Below are 26,805 nucleotides of genomic sequence, written 5' to 3'. Positions count from 1 at the left end.
ACCTTTATATATGCAGAGGAAGCATGCAAGTGCCATGCATGGACAGCTTCCTCAGCACAATGATCTTGATAAATCTAGAATTTGTAAGTTATGGTGTAAAAATCCAGTCCTGGTATAAATTCTGTTCCAGGCAAATAATAACTGAAAGAAGAAATGCACTCTAGTTATTAGAAACTCAAAGTCCTGTCTGCACTTAGCTTGTCTCTCTTGCACTGAACATGTCAAACTTGAGAGTGAACTGACCTAGCATTCATCAGGTTGTTGACAATTGGACTGCCTATATGCAAACAGGTTTAAAAGGTACCCAAATATCACTTTTTAAAAAACACATGTAGTTTTTTTTACATATAGTTTTGTTCTGTGAACCGCCCTGAGACCTCCAGGTATAGGGCAGTATGTAACGTCAATAAATGTAAAATGTAAATGTAAATACATATATACAGTTTTATTGATTTCCAATACATAACAATTACAAAAAGAGAGGGGGGAAAGGATACAAGGTGGGATTTTGTTTTTGTTTCCAAAGTTCACCTAAGAATTTTACTGTGACTAAAAAGGATGCATTAATAATAATCGTACCAGATAGGACTTCATCGCCCCCCCACCAAGGCCCAGAACATATAACTATTTATAACTCCCTAGAAAATAAAGAATGCAATGGTTTTGATAATAAATTTTGTCCAGTAGCTTCTAGCTGGCATCCATTTTTATTGATTCCTGAGATTTTGAATGTTTTTTATTTCAAATTTGTTTAGATTTATATCTATGTAAAACTTCATACATGTTGGTGAAAATAATAAAACACGAACACAAAGAAGTGTCTGAAATATGCAGTGTAGATATACTAGGAAGGACATCTGCCCTCATTTGAAAGGTTGCTTGGTCTAAGTTCAGTTTAACAATAAAGGCCAGTAAGAAGATTGATGTTACTCAACAAGAGTTAGCACCTTGACAGGAGGTACACAGTCAACTAGTCAAAAATCTTCCTCAATATGGTGAGAAGATGTATTGCAGTTCCATCTAAATGACAGCATTTCTTCTAAATGTATAGACAGCATCTATACATATAATATGCAAATTCTATGCAAATCTGTGTTCTCTTTCACCCTCTTTTTTTGGTGGTGCTGTTCCTCCTTTTTGGCAAATGTGGCTGTCCTAAAATGCAGGCTTAGCATATGGGAAGAGGGTAGTTTTGTGCAAGTAACTCTCACTAGATTACTCTGCCATGGCACTGCTTGCCAATTTCATGAGTGTCTGGCCTGCTTCCTATATTAGGTTTGTTCACATCTGCAAATGAGCCCAGATTGATGCTTCTTTTGTTGTTTTTCTCTGTGCCTAGATTTTATTTTCTCCACTAACGGTTTGCATGGCACAGCAAAAATGCCCTTTCTTTGTGGCGCCAAAAGCCTTCCATAACAGAATGTGTGCTCTGAGCTGGTTTGAGCCAGACAGTCCGTTTTGTTTACTTGAAGGCAGAGAAGTCTATTGGAAAGCCAGGCATCCATTTCTAGTCCTGCCAACCACTTTGTTCCCACGTGTGATTTATGGCCTGTGTCCTGCAGAGCAGCAAGGAGGTGAACAATGGCCTCCAGTAGTTTATGTTCAAAAAGGGAAACAAGCAATAATCCTGCACAACCTCCACATCTTCCAGTTTCCTTTCTTACTGAGCTTACTGAGTTTGCAATTAATACTGGAGGAAACCATTTCAACGGCTGTTCTTATACCACCCCTTTAAATTTCCTTTCAATATAATGAAGTGTGGGCCAAAGGATGGCTCTCGGGCCATCTCACGCAGTTTACAAACTCAGCACATATGCAAAGGCATTTTGCCACTGCCTCATTCACCTATTGTCGCATCCCTTACGATGGACTACTTTGTGTTTGTAAATGGTGTTCTCAAGAAATTATTAAGCATGCATGCACAGCACAACTGATAAATGACACCCGTGTATCAGGCTGCAATTGTTACCAGGGAGTAAATCCCATTAAATTCCTGAAAACACATATAGGCTTCCACAGCAATACGATAATCCTGGGCACATTTCCCTGGAATGTAAGTCTGTTCAACACAATGGTACTTACCTCCAAACGCACAGAGGATTGCATTGTAACTGTAACTTATTATCATTGCCTGTCAACGACATCCTTTTTCACATGCTGCTTTCATGTTATTTGTGGAAGCCAGCATTTAGTACCTTCTACTTGCCAAGCAGAGCTTGTGCTTTACATGTAGAGTAATTGCTCCCATGAAAGAATCGTGAGTCATGGCGGCAGGGAGAGTATGTGTTAAAATTCAACAGGGCTTAGTTTCCTGGTTGCTATTTTCTTAATGTTGTTAATATTGTTTTCAAGATCATGAATGATATAGTACTTTGTGAATCCTATAATATGATTTTTGGTGTAATTCTGATGTTTAGCTTATTTTTAGGTTTTTTGTTAATAGTGTTTCATAGATGGTAATTGTTTTATTCATGGTTTGTAACTGCTTTACAGACAATTTGCTAATTATTCTATATGATTTATGCTATATTTGTGATGTTCTGTTACACTAATGTTAATTATTTTTTGTAAGCCACTTTGGGATTCATTTGAATGAAAAGCAATATAGAAACATCAATCAATCAATCAATAGCAGAATGGCAAGGAAACTGCTGGAGAACCTTCAAAGAGACTGCCAGTCACAGTACACAGAACTGGGTTAAAAGAACCAATACAGTGGTACCTCGTGTTACATACGCTTCAGGTTACATATGCTTCAGGTTACAGACTCCGCTAACCCAGAAATAGTGCTTCAGGTTAAGAACTTTGCTTCAGGATGAGAACAGAAATCGTGCTCCGGTGGCTTGGCAGCAGCAGGAGGCCCCATTAGCTAAAGTGGCACTTCAGGTTAAGAACAGTTTCAGGTTAAGAACAGACCTCCGGAACGAATTAAGTACTTAACCCGAGGTACCACTGTAGATGGACTCATAGTTGGATAGTTGGATGTTATATGCATTTTGGAAACAAAGTCATTATTTCCTCTTGTAAACATCATTCATGAATGACACTGTGTACTTTTATTTTGTACACAAGCATTGGCTCCCAGCCAAAGAACAAAATGGTAATACATGAAGCAATCCAAAATCTATTATGGAGAAACTGACTAGATTACTATATAGTGCAGAAATAAAATAATGTGTTTTCCACTGTAGGTCCTCAGAGAAGCCCCTGACTTATCCCTCTTTCCCCCAGCAATTGCTTTGAACCTGCCACAGAAAAATCTAAAATGAACCTCTAACAGCAGTGGGCAAGTTCCCCCTCCCCCTTCCTCAAGGAACACATTCGCCATCTCTTGGGGACCACATAACCGCTGAGAGTGGGGCGAGAACCGGTGAGATAAGGATTGTGGCTAACTTCATGTGTACACCACTTTTCAAACCAGTGGTTGAAGCACACTGCATGCAGAGTAAACAGGGCCATTTAAACAGCCTTACTCTCAAGAAAGTGTGCAAAGGATTGCAACGTTAAGCTTTGTTTCAGTTGGTAAGTAGAAAAAAGGGGTTAAAACCAAAAAGCTCCACAGGACTTTAATGATTTTGGGGGGCGGGTGTTGTTGGATGCTGGAGACAAAGAAAAGACTTTTGGTTACCTGCTGAAATCCAAAGCAACCTGAAGCTGAAGTACATTCTTACAAAAAACAAAGCCAGAGGAAGTAAATTCTTCTTAGATCCATGTGTGTCTTTTACTTATTATACAGTATGACTGGGTGCAACTCCATTAACTATTACAGCTTTGTTTATGCCACGTGCCAAAAAATGCAAGAATGATAATTCAACCCCCTTGTTTTTGTTATAACACTTCACTAGACTATACACAGGTTGTGTAGAAACAGGCACTGTATCAGATCTTCAGCATGTGACCCCAGTGTAGGAGGAAAGCAAACGAATAACATTGTATGTTTAGAGAAAATAATAGACATCCACTTGTTTCCACTGACTCAGGTAATAACTGGTTACATGCAGTGTTGAGTTAAATAAAACACAAGTGACTCATGTGATGGACAGAATAAGATTTTAAAAAAGAATTTGAATATGTATTTTTTTTCTAATAATGTTGGTACAAGGAAAACAACTAGCCCTTTTTTGTTCATGCTTGTGTGTGTCTATCTATCATCTATCTATCTATCATCTATCTATTGATCTGCGTTTCTGAAATCTGCAAAAGATTTCAGAAATGCACCATCATCCTTTGTTTAGAGCATGTGGGAAGGGATTGCAGGGGGAGATCGCTATGCCATGTTATTTTGAAAAATCAATACAATATTTTTAAATAAATACACCATTATTTCCCGGAATAAAAATCAAAAGTCTGCCTTTTCTATACAGGTAAATCTCCTAAATTTTAAGTTATGCACTGAGAAGGAAATATAACATGAATTGGGATCATTATTAATAATAATAAGTGTTTTCGGTTACTTGTTACAAAAAGCATCTCCAAGAGATTTTTAACATAAACAGAAATAAAAACACATTATAATAGAAACACATTGACACAAAAACACACGCAGGTCATAAAAAATACACAAGGCAATCTTCCATAGCAGCAGCAGCAGAAAACTTCAGCACGCCATTAAGAGCAGATAACAACATTATAGTCCACCAAAAGCCTGGGAAAAGGGTAAGTTTCTACCTGACTGAAAAGATGTCAACAAAGGTGCCATGTAGACCTCACTAGGGAGGGTGTTCCATAACAAGGAGCCACAACTGAAAAGGCCCTTTCACTTATATTTCTTTCCCATGATGAATTCAAAGCAAACTGTTAGTGCACATATATGCACACACATAAACACCCTACAAATACAAAAGCTCATATCCCAGAAAAATCATTATTACATTACATTATTACATTCTTTGTTCTGAAAAACAGTCAAGTGCTCGGCCAGCACCAACATTTCAAGATAGTGAAAACAAAACCAACACCAAACTTCTGAATCCCTGGCTAGAAAATAAATGTTATAACTGGTGACAGAAACAGAGAATCTCAGGTTACATTACCTGATCTTTCAGGTAATGGAAGGAAGGTGTTTACCTTTTGTCCACCATGTAGATGACCTAATATAAGAGCTGAAGCTTCCACACACCTGATCATGCAAAGACCTGTTGACACCATTGTTCTTCCCTTCCTTTTATTTGAAAGATATAAGATAAAACAGGGCTTCTGTGCAATTGGACCTTCACATAAAACATGTGACATCACTAGCATAGTAGTATACAGTGGTACCTTGGGATGCGAACGGGATCCGTTCCGGAGCCCCGTTCGCATCCCAAACGGAACGCAAGATGCAACAGTGCGTCTGCGCGTGCGCGGGTCGCATTTCGCCACTTCCGCGCATGCGCATGACATCATTTTGAGCATCTGCGCATGCGCGAGCGGCGAAACCTGGAAGTAACACACTCCGTTACTTCCGGGTTGCCGCAGATCACAACTCAAACGCGCTCAACCCGAAGCACATTCAACTCGAGGTATGACTGTACAAGGGAAACAGATGATGCTGTGGTCTAAACCACTGAGCCTCTTGGGCTTGCTGATCGGGAGGTTGGTGGTTCGAATCCCCGCGACGGAGTGAGCTCCCGTTGCTCTGTCCCAGCTCCTGCCAACCTAGCAGTTTGTTGTTTTTTAAAAAATAATATTTATTAAAAGTTTAAGGATTACAGAAAGAAGAAGAAAGAAAAAATGAAAAGTTAAACAAAACAAATCAATACATTACAATACATAGAAAAAAACAAAAAAACAATACAGCAAAACAAAAAGAAAAGCAAAAACAATTAAAAACACACCCAATATTTCCATATATTTGTCTTTCATTTACTTGTTTCATCAACCTCCTCACACCTCCCTTTTTTGTATTCTAATTCAGTTAGCTATTTCAGCAAATCCTTTCCATCTTTCTCAATTTTTGTTCTATAATTTATCTTAACACAATCTAACCTTAATTTTTCCACTTTGGCCCATTAACAATTTATTTTTACTTAATTCTTTATAACATTTCTGCTAAAGCCATATAGCTTCATTCCAGCATCCTTCTAACATTCATTAATTTTACAGTATTTCTGTAAATAAACTTTAAATTTTTTTCCAATCTTCTTCCACCGACTCTTCTCCCTGGTCTCAGATTCTGCCAGTCATTTCCGCCAGTTCCATGTAGTCCATCAACTTCATCTGCCATTCTTCTTCGAATCCCCGCGACGGAGTGAGCTCCCGTTGCTCTGTCCCAGCTCCTGCCAACCTAGCAGTTTGAAAGCACACCAGTGCAAGTAGATAAATAGGTACCACTGCGGTGGAAAGGTAATAGGTGTTTCCGTGCTCTCTGGCTTCCGTCACAGTGTTCCATTGCGCCAGAAGTTGTTTATTCATGCTGGCCACATGACCCAGAAAGCTAGCTGTGGACATATGCCGGCTCCCTCAGCCTGAAAGCAAGATGAGCACCACAACCCCATAGTCTTAACCATTCAGGGTCTGAATGGCTGAACTTAATCATTCAGGGGTCCTTTACCTTTACCTTTTTAGTAGTATACAAGGAGGTAAACCATGCAAAGGAGCTTATGAATTGGTACTGAATCGCTGGCATCGGCTTCTAAATCCTAAATCCTTGTATACAATTTTGGGTAGTGGTGTTCAGACAATGAACTGCTCTCCATAGGGAAGATTTACTGGTTCAATCACTGCTCCTTTCACAGGGCAGTTAAGACATGTTTATTTCAGTTCAGCATTTTGCTGCTGTGCCGAATATGATTCATTTTGATGCTTCTCTTGACAAGTTGTTTTTTATGTACTGTTTCTTTGTTACTATTCTATTATGTGCTTTCATGACTGCTACTTTATATTGTTTTATTGAAACCTGTAAGCCAAAATTTAGAGAGATAATGAATTGTCCGAAATGTTCATTGATACCCAGTAATACCACAGATACGTTGTGAATTGTCATTGATTTCGCAACAGCAAATTTACATGGAAAGAATTCTGCTATTTATGTACAAAGTCTGCACCTTAGCTCTGCGTGTATGTATAATGTCAAGATGAATGGTGTAGACAAGGTTGGTTAAAGGTCAGCTGAGTCAGCGGCAGCACCAGGTGTTCCGAAACAGAACAGGCACCTATGAGAATAAATCAAACCTAATGTAAGGCCAAGAGCTGTAATTCGGGGTCAAGACGTCTCATGGGATCAAGGTCTAGTCAGAGGGCAAAAACAAAAACAAACACAAAAGCTGGAAGAAACAAACACGAAATCTGGGAGAAACCAGAAGAGAAACTAGGCACTATTCAAGGTACATATTGCTTTTAATCAGCCTAGATGTCCATGCATTGACAGATAACTCTCCCACCCTAATTTCTATGGTAATCTCTGCAAACCTAATTTTCTAACCTTCTGGAGGCAAATCAAGTGCTCTGTTCCCGAGCAACATGTTTATCACTACGACCGTGGGGCCTGACACTATCCTTTTGAGAGGCTATGGAAAGTTGTGGTGCTTGGTAAATTTTATTATCAAAATAAGCAGTTTTCAGAAACAGACAAGGTACATTTTTACATCTAGATGGCGTAAAACACCTCTTGCCTTTGGATTTCAGGAGAGAAGTGTATTCCCCATCTGCGAACTGCCCTGGGATCCTTGGATAAAAGGCAGTACATAAATTTAATAAATCATCATCATCATTTGGGGACCGAAAGAAGAAACACCTTGGAGGAGCCATCTTGGACACCAGCATGGTGGAAAGATGGGGTTCTCATTTTTGAAACAAACTCACATCCTTCGTGGTGAAGGATCTCCTTTGCATACAGCATGTATTGCTAGTCAACTAAGGCAGGGACTGTGGGCCCATGTTATATTGCCTGATGGTTACCTGCACTACCACTGGTACACATATTGAGTAAACACGAGCAGCAGGTAGCTCTCATTAAAAATTGGCACCATATCTATCAAAATGCTTTCCTTTCTAAATGAGTACATTTGGGAGGAATGAGGTAGGTGTACTTATAAATGCTGGAATACTGGCCATCTGCCAGTCCAGGTAATTGCATTCTAGCTAAACAAACATTTCCTTATGTTTTATATTAGAGATGTTGCTGTTAAAATGAATCATGTCGGGTAGCTGCAAACCTCTCCTTTAGAAAATGCTATTCTGGATATGTGGTCTCTCCAGGCAGAAATCAGTATTTTTCAGAATGTAAACTATGAAAGAACACCTAGAGAGGTATTGGAGGGAAGACAAATGCAAATGCATTGTCAAGATGCCCCAAGCAGTCACAGTGTTAAAAGAAAGGTTAATTAAAGAAGAAAGTACAACAACCAAAGAAAGTACAAGAATGGGAACTGGGGGAGTACAGAAACCATGCACATCTTTAAGGTAAAATTCATAAACTCGGGAGTTCCCAAACTGTGGAGTGTCCAAACCACTAGTGCTCCATGAGCTTCATTCAGGTGGTCTGTGGCATGTTTGTAAAAATAAAATTAAAAGTCATATAGCAGCGAACACAGTACATTACAATTGTTCTAACAGGCAAAAAAAAAAACACACCAAAAAACATTAAGACCTTCAAGCAATTTTCAAGTGGTCCATGGGGGAAAAGTTTGGGAAGCACTGTTCTAGACCCACAACCAAATTGTCATGAAGTGGCTCTTTCCCTTCAGAGGTGGAAGACCTCTCCCTCCTCACCACCTTAACCTCTCTCTCTCTCTCCCAGCCAACTTTACTCAGCATGCAAGGGGTTGCCACTAAATTAAAGTACCTTTGCTAGCCCTGACTTGTAATGGACACAAAGTTGTGAGGGGACATACCAGAGTTCTCACAGGCCAAGGACTTTGGGAAGCACACAGGGCCTCCTAGGGTCTGTGCTGATAACCCCTTGAGGGGCCCTTGGGCAGGAGAGAGACCAGCGGAAAAATCATGGGTATTGTCAGAAGAGACTGAGCCACCCTCTGGCCCTCAAGAACACTGGTGTCACTAGGTCTGAGCTACGACATAGTACTGTACAGGCCCAGACTAGTTGTACGACTCTGGTGAAGAGGACTTGTTGAGAGTCAGGGATCTCCTCAAGAGCAAGGAATCTCTCAAACACCTTCACCACCAGCAGCAACTGTGGTTGGGCTATGTTCTGAAAAGTCAAAGTACATCAGGTCTCCTATTTGAGTCTTCCAACTGCTGAGAACAACACAGGTTGCCCCTCCTTGCTGTGCTGCACCTTGACTGGATTAACTCTGGTGTTGAATTACCTTTGGCCTTCTGGCCTGGCCTTTGGATACACTTTGCACCTTAACTGATTCCCTGTGCTTGACCACGTTTGTCTGGACAGTGCTGCATCATTAGGGCTACCATATGTCCAGAATTTCCCAGACATATCCGGGATTCGTCTGTCGAAAATAGCATCCGGGAAGAATTTCCGTGAATCAGGTAAAATGTCCAGGGAAACCCAAGCGTATGGCAGCCCGTATAAGAACTATTGGGTTTTGGTTTTTTGCAAATTTTCCAAAAAAAGGGGGGCTTAATAACTTCATTTTGTGTCCAGATTTTCACTTTTTGAAATATGGCAACCCTATGCATCATCATGGCTTTCTCTTTGAGTGTCTTGGTAAGAGGCTTTTACTTCCCTGGAGAACACCTGCTGAAGCATGACAGCCACACACCAAACTGCTAAATAAGAACAATAACAACTACTACTAAACTAAACTAAAAAAATAATAATTCATGGAGGTAGTGTCAAGCTCAATCATCTTTAAAAACGAGATCTGGTGCCAGCATCACACCAAATAGCTGCTTTAGTGATTCTCAGTCATGAAAATACATGGATAAGTACTTGATACATACCCACCCTGCTCTGTTGGGGGCATGTATTGACTTCTACGGGCAAAACGAGGCCACATAAAAGTAACATCTGCCACCAAAGTCGAAAGATGGGCCCAGCATGTTTCACAGGGAACCACCAATCATGGTGTGCTAGGCTCAGAAACCTCCCCTCTTCCATTCTATGAAATTGTACAGGTCTTTACTTGCTACATAAAAGAAGCACCTATTTACATATGAGATAAAGACCTTTGAAACTGAATCTAAATTAGCTTCAGGGTTTACAAGCAATTTTATTTCCAAATGAACAACACACGTTTCACATCTCCTCCTAGTCCAATCCTGTCTTTCAGATTCATGTAACTACATGACAAGTCAGGAAAAGAAAGAAATAACTTTGCCAAGGGTTTGAAAGTCAAACTGTTCTATTATAGTCAACTTATTGCACATCAGATGAGAACAGCAGAGCTTTAATTAAACAGAAACAAAGAGAGGGCAAGGTTACACAATTTGTTTTGCAATGCCTTATTCCAAATGATTAGAAATTTATGGTGAATATGAGATTTTAAGTAGTTGGAAGTTTCTTTTAAATATCCGATAAATAGCATTATTTTAGCAAAGGCTAAAATCAAGAGTTCGTTTCTTGTGAATGGTATTGATGCAGGAAAGGAAACATTTTAAACTGAAATGAATTGTAATTAAAAACCTATGGATGTAATATTTTTGATGGCTTATATTTAATACTGTTTAAGTTTCAGTGCTATAGGTTGTTGTTGTTTTGTTGTTGTTGTTGCTATTATTATTATTATTATTATTATTATTATTACTCTGTCCACGTTGCCCCAGCCACTCTGGGTGACTTCCAACATATATAAAAACATAATAAATCATTAAACATTAAAAAACTTCCCTATACAGAGTTGCTTTCAGATGTCTTTTAAAGGTTGTATAGTTACTTATCTCCTAGGCTCCGGGGAGGCATAACTTCATACCCTCCAATATTTATCCAATGAAAATAGAGACGTCCTAAGGAAAAGCAGGACATTCTGGAATCAAATCAGAAACTGGGACGGCTTCTGTAAATCCAGGACTGCCCCTGGAAAATAGGGACATGTGGAGGGTCTGCAATAAATAATGAAATATAATATATTCAAATGTGATTCAAATTACAAAACATGGGATATTCAAAATGAGAGGAGGGCTCATTGAACTGTGTGGGACTTCCTTCTAACTAAAGATGCATAGGATTGTAGTGTAATTAAATATCCCTTAAGCAACATCCAGCATTTGAAAATGCACAGAAGGAGACAGGTAAACACGTAATTCTGGTTGGGTCATTGTTGTTCATGGGGCAATGTGTGCTAAAATAGAGCAACTATATTTCAAATTCCATTTCAGCTGTTGCTTCCAGGCCTTTTTTTTTTTTTAAAAAAAGGTATAATTTAAGGACTATCAAGTCAACAGCATTAGTCATCTTGGGTTTCTTTTCCTGTTGATGCTCGAATTTTAAGTCAGAAAAAGGAAGGAAGAAGTCTACATGTGGTTAAATTTACCCAGAACCGTGAGATTATATGTGCCTTTATATCTGCTATTTTGCACGCATACTGATACACAGTTTAAAATACATCCTTCACGGGCATGCATTTATATTCTGTAGTGCTTCTGATAACATGCTAACAACAGAAACGTTCCTTTAAATAAATAAACAAACAAAACCTTCTGAATTTATCTACTTGTAAAACTGAACCAAGATTTGCTTTGATGTAAAGCTTTACTGGAGCATGCAAAGTCAGACCAGCAACGTGTGGGCACAAGTTCTTTAATTTCAGCGGGTAATTTGGAAGTGGCTTTGTCTTAAATTAATTTATAAGGAGGTTAATAATATATGTTATGATAATCCTAAATTGCTAGAAGCACCTGCACTAAAGGCCAATGCACACCTGAGCCTGGAATGCCATCGGAGGATTTAACATAACTAAGAACACAGGAAGTGCTACTGAATGGTACATTCGGCACAATTAGCTGATTCAATTAAACAGATTTCACAGGGCTACGGTGTAGTTATTTGTTGTGTTTGTTAACATTTCTACCTCACTCTTCTTTTGAGAAACCCAGAACAGCATTTAGTTCCCAACCAAGTGTACTAAGTTAGTCTATGACAGTACCTTCCACGCTGAGTTACATAGCTAAGTAGGAACTGAAATGAACGTTTCCACATACAAACCAAGCTTTCTAGAGGCGGGGATGTAGTCTGAGGATAGTCCAAGGGCCAGATAGGAAGGCCAGGAGGGCCACATTCAGGCCCTGGGCCTGTGGTTCCCCACCCCTCCTTTTAAAGGTGAAAATATGTTCAGTCATAAGTATGTATCCTGATTTTTGAAACAGAAAGAAGCTTTGGGCCAAGACAAAAGAATGAGATGGATTACAAATATTAATATTGTATGAATGGTGAACGGTTAGTGACTTTGAAAGGGGACTGTTCTGATATGGAACAACCACAACACATTATTTCATGCAGAACAAATTCTGTACTAAGGTCCCACAGCTTTACCATGGAAAGATAGGCCCACCCATTTAAATTGGTGAAAATGGTGAAAACTGGGAATCTCTCAGGATTAGAATTTCCATCTGCACTTACATAGTGTAACAGCCATGAAATCACAGACACAGCAGGCAGCTGCTTAGGCTCTCAGTAAAAATGAATCATTCAATATCCTTAATGTCTACACCAAGTTCAGCTTCAAAATTGAGTTAGTTTCTTGCTTCCACTTCTGTTCAGTAAAGTCCCTATTGTCAAATTTACCGTAATCTGCCAGCTATTCTGGGAAGCTAGAAGGAGATTGTTAATGACTTGGCATTATGAATAATATATTGCATTTACTACCCCCAAGAAATCACTATGATGATAATCATTGTGTAAGGATAGCAGAGTGAAGCGATCTGCCTTCAGGGGCACCATGGTGTGTGTTGAGGTGACAGAGGAAGGCAGGAATTGGAACAGTGCAGCAAGACTTTAAAGAGTTGTCTCTAGAAGGGGGAGCAATTTTATTAAATTCAGGCAGCATGATGATTGCTAAATGATGTTTGGATCTTGTGCCACACTGGAAAACCTAGCATGCATTCTGCAGCTTAATACTAGGTAAAGGAACTATTTACTAGAAGAAGAAGAAGAGTTTGGATTTGCTATCTTGCCTTTCACTCCCCTTCAGGAGTCTCAAAGCGGCTAACATTCTCCTTTCCCTTCCTCCCCCACAACAAACACCCTGTGAGGTGAGTGGGGCTGAGAGACTTCAAAGAAGTGTGACTGGCCCAAGGTCACCCAGCAGCTGCATGTGGAGGAGTGGAGATGTGAACCCAGTTCACCAGATTACGAGACTACCACTCTTTAACCACTACACCACACTGGCTCTCTTACTGTACTAAACTTGGACAAATAGTCCGTCTGACAGACGGGGGGGGTGGGGAATGACAATTTGGCACAAGATCTTTAATTGTTTTTTTTTAATACATTTTTATTGATTTTCCGATATCATTCCAATAGCAGCCTCGTTATAACAATACCAATTTCATCCAATTAATACAAAAGATCTTTAACTTTTGATTATGGAAGCAGACTCCTTTCTGACTACAATAAGCACTTCAATGCATACAGAAGGTCAAGAGCAGAACATTGGCCAGGAAGAGAGTCATCTAGCCTGTTTTTAGCTTTCTGCCCACACAAAAACAACTCTACTGAAGACTGAAATATTGGTATGGAGTCTAGTACACACATTCATACTACAAGTCTACATTTCAAGTTCAAATCTGAGCTCAACGCATCTGATTTCAAGAGGAGGAAAATGCAACACAACACTCTTCCTGCATTTAAAATAATGTGTGTGACATGCACTGACTCTGTGCTGCCTGCCCCTCCCCCCTCACTTTGCTCCTGGTTTTCCAGTTTTTAGCATGAAGGTCTGAAAGGGACTTCTAATTGCATTTTAAACACTTAATGGAGGCAGTGTAAGAAAAGAGGAGGCATAACTCAATCACATCTTCCGAATGGTTGTGCTGGGGTGCTGTCATAGAAGAAATGAGTTTAGCAGAGGCATTCTCTCTCAACTAGGCTGGGAAGATAGAGGCTACAAGTTCCAAATCAAGAACAAATGAAGCTACTTTTAAAAAAAAAACTTATCATGTATATTTCCGTGCTCATTTCTACATAGGATTATCCCCTACTTGCCCCAAATCAGTAGAGAGAAGATAATTGCTTCCTTTGCAAAATGCCCTATCCAGATACAGTGGTACCTCGGGTTAAGAACTTAATTCGTTCCGAAGGTCCGTTCTTAACCTGAAACTGTTCTTAACCTGAGGTATCACTTTAGCTAATGGGGCCTCCCGCTGCTGCCACCGCACAATTTCTGTTCTCATCCTGAAGTAAAGTTCTTAACCCGAGGTACTATTTCTGGGTTAGCGGAATCTGTAACCTGAAGCGTCTGTAACCTGAAGCGTCTGTAACCCGAGGTACCACTGTATTGTGTTTTATGTTCTCCTAATCAGACAGTGTTTTCGCTAATGTTATCATGATAGTCACACACTCAGTTATCTGAAAATGGCATGTAGGTTAGCAATCTAATCACCAGTCGAAAGGAAGCTATTGCAAAATGGAGATTTTAAACAGAGATTTGTTCAGTTGGAGATAGCAGTTCTGAACAGTAGATGGCTTAGATATCATATGATGATACATCATGAAGGAAAAATGACATGGCAACCTACAAGCAATGCACAATCTGAATGAATTCAAGTTGGGACAGTTACTGTTCGGTGTACAACAAGACAAGATAAGATTCATGTCATGAAGAGGAAATGTCTAGTTATGATTAAGGGAACAGGAAGCACTTCAACATTCCTTTGAAATGTTTTTGAATTTAAACACTCAAAATGATCAAATTGCTTAGGTGTTTTTTATGGCTGTATTTGTAATGGAGAATATTTCGAGAATGCTTCAATGCACCTCTATAACGTTGAAAAAGGCTGTAAACAAATCTAATCTATTAATTTCAAATTGTGTTATATAATTTTAAAATTCAAAGTTTCAGAGCAACTTGACTCCAGGGGACTTTGCAAGGTAAAAGAACAGATTGCTAGTCAGAAGTGACTTGACTCTGACTGGGAGGCATCATTGGTCTTATTCATCCTCTGTCTTAAAAACTCAGGATACTATACATGCACGCACAAGCTCTGATATGAGATAATCCCTACCCTCCAGACAGAACAGCCATCTTTTTTTTGCAGGGGAAAGAGACTATGACTGAACTTCCAGAATATAAGAAAGGAGGCAATCTCACCATAGGTCACAGAATAGTCTACTCAATGTCTTGAACTGAAGTAAAAGTTCACCCAACCTGTGGTAGGCAGAAAATAATGTATTAATGGAGATTTGGACCACATTCCTGCCTTGCTTCCCATCCACCAAAATATATTTTTCTGTTTTGTTTTTTTTAAAAAACCAGCTTCCTTCCATGGAAACATTGCACAAATCTACTGTGCTCTCAACAGTTAGATGTAGAGTTGTTGTTAGATGATTTACATTTAGTTAAGAATAAAGAACCCTGCCATGCTTTCCTTCCCAAATTAAGGCAATTAAGAGTACACCTTTGGATATCCGAGGCAGCTACAAGTTAACCACAGGACTAGTTGCTAGCCTTCTCTGTTCAAGCAAAATATCACTGAATTAGGTACATACACACATGAGGTGTGTGTATGTGTGTGTGTTTGGGAGTTAGCCTGTGGTGGATTAGCATATTTCACCACATCAATCTGTTTCTTAATCTTCATATTGCTTCATGCTTTTTTAGGTAATATACTAAGAAGAAGCGGCATGGCTCCAAAGACTCACAGTAGCCAAGCCAATTATCTTTTGAGATTATAAAGCAGCCACTCCACTTGAGCACGGGATCTTCATTTTCATACTGCTTGCCATAGCGGTTTGTGCTGTCAGCAACCAAAAAACGAGCTTTCCCCAGCACGCTTTGCCCTTCTCCTAGAATTGCTGGCATTCCAGTATTTTTCAGTACGCTGTCTTATACTGAGAAGGACCATTGGTTCATGTTGTTGTTGTTTAGTCGTTTAGTCGTGTCCGACTCTTCATGACCCCATGGACCAGAGCACGCCAGGCACTCCTGTCTTCCACTGCCTCCCGCAGTTTGGTCAAATTCATGCTGGTAGCTTCGAGAACACTGTCCAACCATCTCGTCCTCTGTCGTCCCCTTCTCCTTGTGCCCTCCATCTTTCCCAACATCAGGGTCTTTTCCACGGAGTCTTCTCTTCTCATGAGGTGGCCAAAGTATTGGAGCCTCAGCTTCACGATCTGTCCTTCCAGTGAGCACTTAGGGCTGATTTGCTTCAGAATGGAGAGGTTTGATCTTCTTGCACTCCATGGGACTCTCAAGAGTCTCCTCCAGCTCCAAATGCATCAATTCTTCAGCGATCAGCCTTCTTTATGGTCCAGCTCTCACTTCCATACATCACTACTGGGGAAACCATAGCTCTAACTATGCGGACCTTTGCCGGCAAGGTGATGTCTCTGCTTTTTAAGATGCTGTCTAGGTTTGTCAGTATTATCTACACTAACTGGCAGTGCATCTCCAGGGTTTCAGGCTGGGATTCGTTCCCAGCCCAACCTGGAGATACCAAAGATTGAACCTGGGAACCTGCAAAGCAGATGCTGTAGCCCTGATCTCTGGTAAAGCCCTTCCCCAGTAAAACCATGTTATATCAGGTAACCAGTGCAGGCAGTTTTGCCAGGATCTGATGATGGCTCATCAGATTCTCTGGCTCTATCCCAAACCCAGCAGACTCTTAGTTCCGCCCACACTGGCTTCATCTCTTGGCCCCACCCTGGAGCCAGTATTATAGGACTCAAACGTTGGTAGTCCTAACTGAGTCCAGATGGATTCTTTCTTTCTTATTGAGGGGAAAAATATATTCCAAGTTGGCAGAAAGGGAGTGGAGTGGATCTAATTTCCAAATCATGAGTCACTTTGTCCAATCCTGACTTCAGTGTTGGTTGGGAAAGGGCATGCCAGCTCATGATTTGGAGATGCATTAAGACAAGTGACAGATGCTGAGATGACTCAAATATAAAAAATAAGAACCCCAATTTATTTTTGGGAAGGAGTGGCTAACCTCCAGCTTTTCAGAAGTTGTTGGATTCCCATCCAACATAGACAGTAGTCTGGGAGCATCTAGGGTGGCAAAGGCTACCTTTTTGCCAATCTAGGGTATCATAATTTCTTCCCCACATTATATCTTATCTACCCTTGCATTTTTTCTAGCTATATAACTTGTTCTGTAAAAAATAAAACAAAATTACAATTGTTCCTTTGAGAGGCACTATAGGTGAAATATTTGTGAATTTATGAATGCTAAATTTACATTTCTTATTTATAGTTATTTTCACTCAACTCTTTAAATCATGACAGTGTTCTGGATTTCTAAGAATTTAAAATTCCAGCAATTTAAAATTCTAACCATAAAAGAACGAGGCATTCCTTAGAAGTTATTTTCTGCAAATACTAATGCACAGTATGTGTGGGTGGATGTTAAAGAATTTCCGCACTCCCGATGGCCAATGCAAATTTTGGAAACTTTGTACGTAAAGGTAAGGACATGTCCCTTGCTGTGCGACAGCTGAATTCTAGGCACTCAATAAGAATTCACTGTATAGTTAACCTGCAGTGCAAAAATATACATGTCTACCAAGAAAGAAGTGTCTTTACTCCCAGGTATGCAGAGACTAGGCTTCAGTTTAGGGTTGGCATTATGGGGAAGTAGTCTTCTTGCTTCTTTCACAGCTGTGTGGTAGGCAAGTTAATCCTTTTCTAGTGTGGGAATACAAATATGGGAATACCATCATTTGTTCACATTCTCTCTGTCAGACATCATGTGTGTGGCCACTCCATCTTACAAAAAAAGAACATAATTTTGCATATGACAGAAAGCATGTGCATATTTTATGGAAATTTGTATTCTTTTTTGCAAGTGGGTCAGAGGGCCCAATCAACATACCACATATAGGCTTCAGGGAATCTGATCCCCCTCCATCACAGCGGGCTGCTAGTAACTGGAAAGACAAGAAACTCTTACCAAAGTATTTTATTCAATATTCACAGATGGAGACGCAGGATGCTGTCTCTAGCATAATGGTGTTGCTCCGAGTAATCTCCTCCCCACTTCCCTTCTCAGTCATCAACAGCCCCACCTCCCTTACGCTTACGGTGTCTGCTTAGGGACAATTGTCTCTGGGCTCTCTGCTCTCCTACTTTCATTGCTCACTGTGTTCTGGGAGAAGGGGGGTCTGGAATGCTCTCTAGTGATAACGTGTCAGCCAGCTGTTCCTGCTCTGCTTCTCCCATTATTTCCCAGCTTTGCCCCTCTTCTGTCTCTGAGCTGTGACCCTCTGCAAACCACTATTGTAAATCTATACTGTCCTCCTATTCTTGGGAAGGTTCAGGAGAAGGGGGAGGCAGTCTCCACCATTGCTCCTCAGTCCAGTTCCTGACGCATATAGTGTACTGGGCCCAGAAAATCCTGTTAGCACACCTGGTAACAAGTGTTACTTATACTATGTATTTATATTTATGTCCAAAGGCTCTACTAAGCACTGTGTTTAATGACCCTGGATGGTTTTTAGCTAATAAATCCCATCAGCAGAAGCCCTGTTCAAGGATTTCCGCTTGTGCAACATGGATTTCCCCACTCTCCTCCTCACACACCCCAAAATTGGCTCAGGGTGTGTATGTCTGAAGAACCCCCAGAACAGAGGATTATATAAGCCAAAATGCTTGCCCTGGTGGAACAATCTCCTTAGTGTGACATTGAATTCCTCCCTCAGACCCTTTTCTTCTTTTAAATTCAAGTAATCTGGATTCACTACTGTCTACTGTTAATATGAACCTATACAATGAACCACTTGTGACTTGAAAAATTCAGCCTGAGTGGGAGCTTTTGCGAAACTTGACTCATTTATGTTCAGATGTGGTTTTCCCCTTTTCCTACTATTTTGTCCTTTTCTTCCTTGTTCCCTTCTGTTGTTGTATCCATTAAAATATTGCACAAGAAATGCCAAGTCTGATGTGCATCATGCTCTGGGAACATAGTTCTGAGGAACAGCTTTATTCTTTTGTGAATGGTTTCATGTGACTTGACAAAGAACTCTCCTATCATTGAAGGAAATGTCACAGCTAATGGAAATCCTGTTTATATGGCTTGTCTTGTTTGCAATACTGACTTCCTGTTTATGTGGCTTAATGTGTCTTTCTGTTACACCGACTGGGTCAAAAAGATATAAGGCAAGCCTTTTTCAAACCATTTTTCAGCTTCATATCTTCACTTGCAACAGTAGTATTTAATATGGGCCCTGATATCTTGCTTTTTGAACACCACTATTGACTTCCTGTTTCACCAGGCTAACTGAAGTTTTGTACTTAGGTTCTCTGTCACATCAGTCTGTTACTCACTCTTCCCAGAGTGGCTGTGGCAACGCAGTCAGATGGGTGAGGTATAAGTAATAAATTATTATTATATTATAATGGCCCAACCACCACAGATACACCAGCCATAACTGTCCTGCCACCGATATAAAAACTCTCATCTCACTTGCCCAGTTTCCTCACTGGGAGTTCTTCTCCTAATTATTTTCTCCTTGGTCCTGCTACTCAGTTTTCTGTTTTTTTCCGTTTAGGTCTCCATTTCTTATCATTGATACAAAACCAGTTTTGATGTTTTAAAATGTTACCGAGCTTCAGGAAATGGGGAGTCAAAATCTGGTATATGTAATAACTAGTAATAAAACAAGTAGAGAATAATTTGAGGATGGAATGGCTAGCATCATCTGTCAACTGGCCAAGCATAATATCCATTCCTCTAATATTTTGAGATATTTGTCCAATCCACTATGAAAGCCTAGAGAGCCAATGTTTCAACTACTTTGCAAAATTAGATATTTTACATCTAATGTATCTAATTCCTTGGAAGATTCACCCATTTTTTATTCAATTAATTTCATATCATTTCTTCTAGAAATAGCCTTGAATATCAAAATATATAATTAGTTGCCCTCCTTAATGTTAACACCCTTCAAAGAAGGATGACTCCCTCTTAGTCATCCCTTAGCTAAGTCATATACAGCTATAACTTTATCTTCTCTATTAGTCAAACGTTCCAGTTCCTGGGTTGTTGTGACTCCCTTTGATTTGTCCATCCTTTCTGGCAGCATGCTACTGCTTAACTGCAAACATTATCCTAAAAGAAAAAAATTCCACCCTCAAACACCCAATGCCTTCAGTATGTAACACTTGTTCATGAAATAAACTGCAGCATTTATGTACAACCAGGGCACACAGATTCTTGCTATATAGTTATGTATCACCAAATGTAACTACAAAGTGATTAAAACAAATATCCAGTCTGAAACTAGGTGTAATGGCTCAGTTCCTCCTCCATGTCTTGGACTTAAGGTATGAAGAAAAATAATATGTGAAAAACAACACTTCCTAGGGCCACAGTACTCTTTGTTCTTTTAATCTGCCACTAAACAGTATATATTCCTCATAACAATGTTGCCAAAGATAACACTTTATATTGAGAATATTGTTGTCCAAGATCTAGCTGATTAAGATCTTGTACAGGATAAACAGTGATGGAATATACACAGGATAACTGGATTCCAAGGAAGATGACCTCTAAATGACGTACAGTGCTTCTGTTCTTTGCTATTTTATATTCACAGCACACAAATGAACATCTCCAACCGTATGGTTTTCATTGCGCGCAATTCACTCTACTCTCATAGAGAGATGCACATCCTTCCCTTCCCTTCCGAAGCAATGCACACGTACATCCTTCACATTGTTATGCACACTTCATCTCAGTTTACACACACTCATTCACTTCTCATTACATTAGCACATCTACAGACCTTTCTTTCCGTTCAGTTAAACATACAGATGCCTCAGTCACGCTTCAATTGCACACATACATCTAGGCCACATCATGTGGTGTAGCAGGACATCCTGAGGGCTTCTGCATTCTGTGGACCCTGTCAATTCAGCATCCAGCATTTGGGAGAATCGCATGGAAGAGATGGCACAGCATACAGAGATGAGTGGTATGGAAAACAGGTTGCTTGGGGACATCTTAGCTATTGGAGGTCCTTGCCTTCCAAATGTTTGAAGATGAGGACTATTGCCACATCTCCCAAAGCCTATCCAGCTCCCTCTGATAAACTCAACGTATTGTAGAAAAGACACTTTTCAAACACTTATTTCTCACTTTCCCTAACCATACATTAGTGAGCTTTTCATAATACTGTTGAGCAATAGGTGGCCTAAGTTTATTTATTTTTTTTATAAAATATTTATTGAAATTTTCAAAAAGTTTAAAGAAAAACAAAAAACAAAAAAGAACAAAAAACAGACATATAACTTTCAATCACATATTTCCTTGACTTCCCCACATCTCCCCTTCTTGTATTCCAATTCAGTTTTTAATTCAACAAGTTCCTGTCCCCAAATTTTACCTTATTATATTTAAATCCTTTTACTTAACCAATTTTAACATAAACCTCAATCTTTATACATCAAAACTTATTCTTAATACCTTTTTCTAAAGTCAACCCCAATTCCATTTCACGAATTCCCCATTTTAATCTAAGTAACAAAACAAAATATTTACATAAAAAAAAACCAAATATATTTGTACCGCCTTTGGATACTCAAAACCCCACTCCCCGCCTTTCCCGGTTTCAATCTCCAACCGATGTCCATCAATCCATCTGGTGTCAGCCTGGTGACCTCACGTCCGAGGCCCTTAAATCTCTCTCCTTTCCTCTCTGCCGGTTTTTTTGATAGTCCTTTATGATAAACACCAAATCTCGGAGAAGCTCTGTCCCAATAAGGTCCATGTTTCTTCCTGCCAGGCCTCCATATTTAGAATTGTAATCCAAGTTTTGTTTTTTACTTCTTTTAAGTCCAAAAGTCCCAAAAACTCCTGCTTCCACTTTAGTCAGGTTTGTCTTTTCCTTTGAATCCATCTTTACAGGCCTTTGGCCTGCCAGGCCTCCATATTTAGAATTGTAATCCAAATCTTGTTTTTTACTTCTTTTAAGTCCAAGTGTCTCAGAAACTCCTGCTTCCACTTTAATCAAGTTTGTCTTTTCCTTTATGTCCATCTTTGCAGGCCTTTGGCTCTCTTTAATCCTCTGCTGCATTATAGCTCCTCCTTCCTTTCCCTCTAAATTGTCATGCGTATCTTCTCCCACTTTTTCAAGTTTCTCAAATTTCTTTTCTTGTTCAGCTGCAAGAGTTTTTAGCTCAGATGCAAAGTCTTTTTGTTCTGGTACAAAGGCTTGAGTCAGATCCCTTCCAATTTCCGCAAGTTTATTTGCTTTTTCATTCAATGTTGTAACATTTCTAGCCAAAACAATGCTTTGTTCTTGAAATTTTCCCAGACGAAGAAAGATTTTCTCCAGTTCCATCTGTATTTTTCCACTTACAGCCATTCTGTAATGTCCCAGAGCCCCCTCTAGTGGAGTACTGGTTACTTAGTATTCCTTCCAGTTCTAATCCAAAAGTCCTTTATTTTCCTTTGTTTTCAACAATTTGTTGCCTAAATGTAACAAATATAGCCAGCCGAGGCAATAGAAACAAAGTTCTCTCTCTTTTTTTCCCCTCTCAGCTTTGACAGCTAGTTTGACAGCTGTCAAAGTCTTCTATATCTCTTCAACAGGCTCCCTCACGGATCGCTCCCGGGTCCTGGGGGGGTAGCAATTCCACTCTCAAAGTTAACTCTTATCCTCCAGCACATTTACTTATACTGCCAAAACGTGAAATTAATTACTTTTAACTTCTCACGAAGAAGACGTTCTTTTCAACCTTAGTTATCTTGTCCTTGCTTTAAAATGTTTACAAAAGGGGGAGACGGACTTCCTCTTTGCGCCTTCCCCGCTCGTGCCGAATCAAAAAAGAAGTTTTTAATATCCAATTTCCGTATTACTCACGGGTTGTTACTTTTAGTCCAAATGATCAAAGGAAGAAGTCAGCGCTCTCCAACCATGGCATGCGGCTTCGCTTCGCGGAGACGGGTAGACAGCTCTCAGCTCCGCGCCGCTCACCCCCGGTCTGTTCCGGAGCCTTTAAAAAGGCTCCTTTGCAGTGGGGGCGGGGACGCAAATGGAGCCTGCCGAGCCTTCAGTTCACAGGCTTCCCCGCCTGTGATTTATTTCGGGTCCCCGCTTCGCCGTAGCAGTAGAACCCTAGCTCCACGAAGCAGATTTCCTCCGGAGATCGGAGGAAATCCGCCATTACCGTTGCTGGCGCTGACCGGAAGTCCAGGTGGCCTAAGTTTAAATAATGCATGGCTCTGTCCAATAATACAAAGAACAGCCATTTAAGCCCTCTGGGGTGTGCTGTTACAATTACATTACAAAAACCAAGTATTCTCACAGCCTGAAAACATAGATTTGAAGCATGTTTAAAATCATATCTTTGCCTCTCTGTTTCTCTTGTGGTACTTGAACCTTTGAATTTCTTTACAGTTTTATTATTAGATGCTCAGTCCTGAGCAAAAAGCAAATCCTGAGATGGCCTTTATGAAGTGTGTGGTCCTCAGCTGTGAAAACAGAAGTCTTAAGAGTCTCCTGCCCTCGAGTTCATTTTTCTCATTCATAAGCAGGAGATTTGACATATGCTTATTTGTTATGAAAGTGATATGAAATATACAGTAGATCCTTTACAATGCAATCCTAGGCATGACCGCTCAGAAGTAAGTCTTGTTGATTTCAATTGGACTAACTCTTGGGCTAAGTGGGTATAGGTTTGCAGCCTTTATCTGGTTTATTTATTTGAAGATTGTCATCTTACCACAAGATGCAGTTCTTGCAATGACACTTTTAATTCTTTTTAATTCTTGCAATGCACTTTTAAAATGTGGAGAGTGATGTTAGAACTGCAAGGTGGAAAAGAAACTGAAGAAAGGGGAAAAGCAGAAAGAAAGATAAAGAAGTCTGAAATAATTACTAGGAAATGGGAGTTTTTAAACTAGCTGTACAATAAACGCCAGCTTTCTGGTGCTACTGTTGGACTTTCCCAGTTTTAAAGAGTATGTGTCTATTAAAATTACTCCACACAATTCAGAAGGCAACACTGGCAGCTAATTTAGCAATCTGGCTAACTACCAAGGGTATTTTTCCTCTGCCATTTGAAAACAAAATCTACAGCAGGATAGAAAGTCTGGTTCAAGTCCCCCTTTAAACATTCCAGACCCCAAGAAGAGCATTTTATTCTCTATTCTTTAGCCATAAATCTATTCCCATTTCTCGTTAAATATTTTAGGTGATGTTTTTTAAGCCAGAAAACTCTGAAGGGTTGTTAAAAAGGAATGGAAAAATGTATAAATAGTTTTCTTTGCTAACTGTTAAAATATGTTTGTTCCATGTGTCATCTCTGTTCTCTTGAAATGATGCCAGCAGAACTGGATTCATGGCTTTTAAAACAGTACAAATCAGAGGGGAATAGCTTCTATTGAGATGGGACAATAAGATTCCAGCCACTGAGTAACCAATGAAAGGTTTAAAACTATCTTGAGCCCACTGGAATATAATCTGTGCTGGACAGTACTCAAAGCAACAGATGGAGCAGGAGCTTTCCTACAATGGTTGACTTTCCAGCAGCCCAATCAGTCACATGGTTTTTCTGCTTAGAGACACATGGGAGGGACCTCGTTGCCACACCTATCTTTTGGATTAGGAATGTCTGAGTAGTGTAGAGAGCTGATTGGCCAGAGAACAGGAGATTGGCAGAAATGCCTCTGTAAATTCAAGAAAGTACAAAATGTATGTGAGGCAGGAAAGAGTGTGGCTTTGAGACTTTGAGGAGGGTTTTTTTTTTTCATTGCTTGACATTTTCAGTCCACTGTGTTCAGATGTGAGCTGGTGACATTGTGAAACAGGGTTTCTCAAACTTGGGGTCTCAGCTGTTTTTGGACTACAATTCCCATCATCCCTGATCACTGGTCCTGCTAGCTAGGAATGATGGGAGTTGTAGTCAAAACGCTACTGGAGACCCAAGTTTGGGAAACCCTTTGTAAAACAATAAATATGAATCAAATTGAGAGAATGGTGTTACAAAAAGTAATTTACTTTAAAAGATCAAACAGTATTTAAAGGATACTGTTAAAGGATAACAACATATGGTATGACTGCATAGAACATAATTTTAAAAATGTAGTAGTGATGGTTCTAATAAGCAAGAACAGATTTCAAAAGTTTTCTTAGAATTCTAAGGAGTATCACTTTCTTTCAAAGTCTTACCCAAATGATTCCTCTAAGCTTTCCCCAGAGGAGGAGGAGAAGGGAAGCCATGCTGATGTGAGGAGCTAAAGTGTGGAAAGCCTCTGTAGATTTTATCTGAACCTGCTCTAATATTGAAAGCCTTAAAATAATATAGATCAGCAGAAATTGGAAATTGTCTTGGATCATTATTCTCCAGTAATGAACTGTCTGTAGGTCACTAAGGTTTAAAAGAAAACACTTGATTTCATTATTTTTTATAAGATATTTATTAAGATTTTATAAACAGACAAAAGTTACAAAATAAAAAATAAAAAAGAACAAGAAATAAGAACAATATAAGAATACAAATAAAAAATACAAAATACATAAAAAATTAATGATAAATAAAAGAGCACAATTAAAAACAAATCAATCTTTTCATATCTTAAGTTTCATTTACATATTTTCCTGACCTCCTCATGCCTCCCTTTTTTGTATTCCAGTTTACATAGTTAATTCAGCAAATCCTTACCCTCTTTGTTTTTATCTTAATTATATATCTTAACATATTGAACTTCATATTTTCATCTAATTATCAATCCTTTTTTACATATTCTTTTAACTTTGTTACTAAAGCCATCTCATTTCAATCCTACATCATTTTAACATTCATTAATTTTACAATGTTTCTGCAAATAGTCTTTAAATTTCTTCCAATCTTCTTCCACCAACTCTTCTCCCTGGTCTCGGATTCTGCCAGTCATTTCCGCCAATTCCATATAGTCTATCACTTTCATCTGCCATTCTTCCAAGGTGGGTAAATCTTGTGTCTTCCAATACTTCGCGATAAGTATTCTTGCTGCTGTTGTTGCATACATAAAGAAAGTTCTGTCCTTCTTTGGCATCAATTGGCCGACCATGCCCAGGAGAAAGGCCTCTGGTTTCTTCAGGAAGGTATATTTAAATACCTTTTTCATTTCATTATAGATCATTTCCCAGAAAGCCTTAATCTTTGGGCACGTCCACCAAAGGTGAAAGAATGTACCTTCATTTTCTTTACACTTCCAACACTTATTATCGGGCAAATGGTATATTTTTGCAAGCTTGACTGGTGTCATGTACCACCTGTATATCATTTTCATAATATTCTCTCTTAAGGCATTACATGCCGTGAACTTCATACCTGTGGTCCACAACTGTTGCCAGTCAGCAAACATTATGTTATGTCCAACATCTTGTGCCCAAGAAAACACTTGATTTCAGGTCAGATAGGACATCCTTCCCTATGTGATCCCCAATATAAGTGCTTTGATGCTACAAAAAGATTTCCACTATGTGTTCATCTTGTTATATCAACAGGAGATATTAACAGTATTAGCTTCACCAAGTTCAGCTCCTTAGTCATTCTCACTCTTCTGGAGACAGGAATGTAACAGATGAACAGCAAACAGGTTGCTGGCCATGTTGATAGATAGCTAAGAAGAAACAACAGATTGAAAAGGACAGGATAAAAAAAGGCAAAAATGAGAGATTAAGATAACAAGCTTAATATGAGAGTGAATATAACTCACATGTTCATCCTTTCTCTTAATATTTCTATGAGAACATAGGAAACAATCCAAACATATAGCAAAAATGTCATAGGTAAGTGATTAGACAGCAAGAATGTACAAACTTCA

General features: G+C 39.4%; 1 long non-coding RNA gene across 3 annotated transcripts in view; it reads right to left on the bottom strand.

The window, feature by feature from the left end:
• The window catches only part of LOC310757763, a 36,033-nt gene that overhangs the window by 2,076 nt on the left and 7,152 nt on the right, over positions 1 to 26,805 (bottom strand). For all 3 annotated transcript variants that reach the window (XR_014545460.1, XR_014545461.1, XR_014545462.1), the window contains exon 2: positions 3 to 141. This is a non-coding gene — a long non-coding RNA (uncharacterized lncRNA). The remainder of the gene's footprint in view (positions 1 to 2; positions 142 to 26,805) is intronic.

Source organism: Podarcis filfolensis (assembly GCF_964270895.1).
Source record: "Podarcis filfolensis genome assembly, chromosome: 1".
NCBI lineage: Eukaryota > Metazoa > Chordata > Lepidosauria > Squamata > Lacertidae > Podarcis > Podarcis filfolensis.
Note: the sequence above shows the minus strand (reverse complement) of the source record. Positions and strands in the feature narration are given on the sequence as shown.